The sequence below is a fragment of the Callithrix jacchus genome, chromosome 6 (genome assembly GCF_049354715.1).
Source record: "Callithrix jacchus isolate 240 chromosome 6, calJac240_pri, whole genome shotgun sequence".
Lineage (NCBI taxonomy): Eukaryota > Metazoa > Chordata > Mammalia > Primates > Cebidae > Callithrix > Callithrix jacchus.
Window position 1 is genome coordinate 96,590,052 of NC_133507.1, and position 5,359 is coordinate 96,595,410.

Below are 5,359 nucleotides of genomic sequence, written 5' to 3' on the forward strand. Positions count from 1 at the left end.
TCCCACCTCTGAGTCTGATTTTATCAGAGGTTCCTAGGGTTTCCACAGGGAAACAGGCAGCCGAACAAAATATAGCATGGGGTTTGTAGAAACCTAGGAAATTCTACTGAGCTCCATCCCTGGTGGCACTGACCTTCTCGAATGGCCCACAGATGACTTTGCTGTCTTCATCCTGCACATTCAGCTACAGGATGGCTCACTGAAGACCTTGCACAGAAGCTCACACCCTTACTCAAAAGATCGCCTCTCAGGCCCTCCCTCAGATCTTGCTGACTCTCGCATTAGGTATGACTTTGGTCAGTCCAAATAGCTGCCTTTCTGTCTTGAAGATTAGGATCCTCACTTAGAAGGGATTGTAGGATGTGTGTGGAGGCTGCTGAAGATGCGCAGGCTGGCTGCAAGGCTATGAAGGAAGGAGGACCTGAGACATGACACTTCACAAATGCCCATGCCTGGTAAACAGTGCTCAGAGCCTTCTGGGAGCAGAACCACACTGCATGGCTTTGTAGCCCACCTAGATGCCGTGCAGAATAACCTGCAGGCAGACGGAGACCCTGTGTTCTCAAGACAAGGCGAACCAGCATGCCTAAGTGGAAGGAAAATGAGAGGATGACTCAGAAGAACTGGGGTCAGCCCCAGTTTCACCATGTACCAGCTTTGTGACTTTCAGTAAGTCACCATCCCTCTTAGAGTCTCAGGGTCATGTTTGCCAAATGGGGGTGAGGTGCATGATAATAATAGGACACTGGCTGCAGGGTTGTAGTGAAGACAAGATAATATAGATGGAAAGTCCTCTGTGAGTTTAAAAGCACTGAATAAATGTTTGAGTTTAATTATTCAGCTCAGTGTTTAAGAAGAAAAGAGTATGTACAGCAAGATTTAAAAATAGTTATCTCCAAAATTGGAGAAAATGAGTTTTGGAATGGAAAGGGATGATTTTCAGTTTGTTAAATGATTTACTTATGTGAAGTTTTGTTGATAGATGATTGATCGATAGATAGACAGATGGAAAGACAGAGACAGGCAGTGAGAGAGAGAGAGAGATAGATAGAGAGAGAGAGAAATAGAAGGATAGAAAGTCCTGGTGGTGAACAGAGGTTCTGGAGTCACATGTGTACATGTATGTATATGTTCATTGATTCATTGATTCATTTGCTGAGTATCAACCATGGAGCAGGCCCTCAGCCAGCTGCTGAGAATATAATGGCAAGAAGAGACTAACATGGCCCATAGTTCTTTCAGTCTACTGGAGGAATTAATAAAATGACTCCACCAATGAATGTATAGTTCCAGACTGCAATAGTGACCCCATGGCATGGTGTGGTGAAGCCAATTTGCCTGGTTTCAAATTCAGTTTGCTGGCTGGGTGACATTGGGTGTGTCACTTAAATCCCCCATGCTTTAGTTTCCTCATCCGTTAAGTGGGGGATAATCATATTTACCTCTTAGGGTTGCTGTGAGGGTTAAATGAGATAATACATGTAGAACAGGGCTTCCTAACCGCTGTGTGATTGGTGCTTGGGCTGGATGATTCCTTGCGATGGGGGCTGTCCTGTACACTGCAGGATGTTCAGCAGCAGCCCTGTCTTCTACCTACTACGTGCCAGTGGGCAGCCTTCCCCAGCACTGTGACAACCAGCAGTAACTCCAGACATTGCCATATACCTGCTTTTGGCCCCAGTTGAGAAACGCTGGTCTCGAGCATGTAGAGCAACATCTGGCACATGTTGAATGCTCAGTATGTGTTTGCTTTTAGAATTTTCAGGCTCATACCTGAAATCTCAGCACTTTGGGAGTCTGAGGCAGGTGGATCACCTAGGTCAGGAGTTCAAGACCAGCCTGGCCAACATGTGGAAAACCTGTCTCTACTAAAAGTACAAAAAAATTAGCCCGGCGTGGTGGCACATGCCTGTAGTTCCAGCTACTCAGGAGGCTGAGGCAGGAGAATTGCTTGAACCTGGGAGGTGAAGGTTGCAGTGAGCTGAGATCACACCACTGTGCTCCATCCTGGGTGACAGAGTGAGACTCTATCTAAAAAAAAAAATAAAATAATTTTCATTAAGGAAAGGTACATAGAAAAAACAGAGATCCCTGATACTGTCACTGACTAGCTGTTGAACCTAATCTTGAGAATATTAATGAATTTGTGTGTACCATGGTTTCCCCATCTCTAAAATATGTTGATCATCTTATATGCCTTACTTAGTGGATATTGAATAAAATAATGGATTAAGTATTTAGTTCCACATGAGGATATCTAAAACAATGATTGTACTGTATCTTTAAGACAGGGATCAGCAAACAATCCCCATGGGCTAAATCTAGCCACCATCTGTTTTTGTATAGCACACAAGCTAAAATGGCTTTTTGACTTTTTAAATTGAGTCTTGCTCTGTCGCCCAGGATGGAGTGCAGTGGTGCAATCTTGGCTCAGGGCAGCCTCCACCTCCCAGGTTCAAGTCATTCTCCTACCTCAGACTACCAAGTAGCTGGGATTGCAGGTGCCTGCCACCACACCCAGCTGATTTTTAGTAGAGACAGGGTTTCAACATGTTGGCTAGGCTGGTCTTGAACTCCTGACCTCAAATGATCTGCCCACGTTGGCCTCCCAAAGTGCCTGGATTACAGGCCTGAGCCACCACGCCCAGCCAGCTTTTAAATTTAAAAAAAAAAAAAATCAAAAGAGTAACATCTCCTGACATGTCAAAACTATGTGAAATTCACATCAGTATTGTTGGAATATAGCCCCACTTATTTCACAGCTGCCTTCTTGCTTCAAGGGCAGAGTAGAGCAGCTGTGAAAGAGACAACACAGCCCACAAAGTCTGACATATTTACAGAAAATATGTCCTTTGCAGAAAAGTTGTCTGACCCTTGCTTTAAGGTCTTAACAAGACTGGGGAGTTAGACCATGTACTTTTGGATATTATATGCTTCTCCCTTCTTTTTGATGCTTGCTGATGTTAGTGAATGATGGAGTTTACCTGAACATCTGAACAACTGGTATGGCTTTCTTGATCAATTTGGTGTAGTCTGCAGGATCTGTGGCCGTGTGGCCCCCGAGGCAAGTGAAGAGGACTGGCATCATAAGGGCTAGGGGCACACAGTGAAGCCTCCTGCCATCTAACTTTCAGTTCTGCTTCTGAACTCCTCTTTGCTGTCTGGGGCTGACTCAGTTGTCTCTGGACCTGAAGTTTCAGTTTGAAAAGCTTTGTCATTTCAAATCCAGGTCATACATGGAGGCTGCCCTTTGTCTGTCTATTCTCTCTGTCACCTATTTCTACCTACAGTATCTTTTCTGTTTTTCTTTTCTTTTCCTTTTTTTTTTTTTGAGACAGAGTCTTGCTCTATTGCCCAGGCTGAAGTCCAATGTCGCAATCCTGGGTTCAAGGGATTCTTGCGTCTCAACCTTTCAAGTAGCTGGGATTACAGGTGTGCGCCACCATGCCGGGCTAATTTTTGTATTTTTAGTAGAGATGGGATTTCACCATGTTGGCCAGGGTATCTTGAACTCCTGACCTCAAGTAATCTGCCCCCCTCAGCCTCCTAAAATACTGGGATTACAGGCGTGAGCCACTGTGTCTACAGTATCTTTTCTATAAGACTTTATAAAACATGTGAGTGTCCTGTTTTATCCCTGGTCTAAATCATTTGACCATGGGGGCCACTGCCTGGTCCAAAGATTAAATAGGGGTTTCCAGCACTGCTTAGTTTTTGCTAATGTATTAGATTGCCTGGTAGGTAGAGTTTGTTAAAATATGGAACAAGTGCAACCAGGAGGACTCACAATTTCATCTTCTTTTTGATGGGCCATAATGTAGGGAAACCTGAAGAATATTTGTCTTGAGCAGATGGAGTTAAGGAGGAAGTGGGAGGAGAAACTTATATGAGAGACAAAATGCTCCATTGCTTCCCACACAAATACCCTAGAAAGTCTGCAAATTGAGTCAACACTGAGGAAGAAGCCTTCTAAGGGGCCTCAAAAAGCCTTTCAGCAGGTTCACTCCCCATATGCCCACCAGAGTATGCCTCGGCACAGTTTCCTGGCCTCAAGCCATCCCTGAACCCTTCATGAAGAACATCTCATTTTGACCTGTGTGTGTTTTGAATTGAGATTTACTTTGCACATTAATTGCAGCAACGGACTGCAGGTTGAGCACGGTATAGACAGGTCTTCCTCTCTGGCCCATCTTGAGTGGGAAACTAACAACGACTAAGCCACAAGAGCTGTCCAGTTTGGATTTGCCTCTTGCAGGAGCCCTATCTGTTTGTGGGTAGCTGCCCTAATGAGAATTAGCTTAGAGCACTTCCTGCCAAAACCAAAGTCATATTTCCTATGCGGCCATTTTGATGCCTTAATACTTACATTTACAATAAGCATAAAAGGCATGAAGCCCTTCATGAATAAACCTCCTTAAACGAGTGTCTTGGTTCTAACCCAGAGTCCATGTACCTCTAGTTACGTAGTAAAGCAGTCAGGACGTTTAACTGATGGCAGACAGGTCGTCTACTGTTTGGATGAGAATTTAAGCCATCTTAATGGGTATGCCAGCAGCTTTGTTCATTCTATAATTCTTAATTCTGATACCATCATCTCCAGGATCCCAGCTCAGGTCTCTGTTGTTTATCTGGCCAATACATTATTTTTTCTTTCCAGTACATTCCCATTTATAATTCCTCTTACCCTTTCAACCATGACCAATAGCCCACATCAATTACATGGATGAGCTTAGTCAGGGAATTGCTTGAGTTGTTGCAGCTGCTAAAGCTGCTTCCCTCAAGGACCATCTATTTCCTCTTGCCACTTACCAACCATAAAACAACTATATGACTAAAAGAATGAGGCCCCTGATTAGAAAGAGGCCATCAGGAAAATGGCATGTTGCTGACTTCACCCTGTTTACTACCTGTTTATGCCCATACGGGCATCCCATGATTCCTAAGTCCCCTCTATCAGTCAATACATGAGTTGGAGGAGACACCTGGGAAAGTGGAGAAGCGGAACAAATCAGAACCGCCTGTGCATGCCTGGATTTTCCAACACTGCAGCTTGTTCTCACATAGGTTCTCTGTAATGCAGGGAAGCTGGTGTCGGAAGCCCTTTACCCACTAGCAAATTGAATGTATTGACCTTCTCTTATCAAGCAGTAACCCCATGTCCTATTTATAATATGCTTATTTTTGGAGAGTGCAAGGCTTTCCCCTAGATCAGCTCTTTCAAACTTCAGTGCACATCAGGATCAGTTGGAGGACTTCTGTTAAAAGCACAGATTTCTGAGCCTCACTTCCAGTTTTTCATGCAGTAGGTCTGGGGCTGAAGAATTTGCATTTCTAGAAAGTGCCCAGGTGATGCTAATAT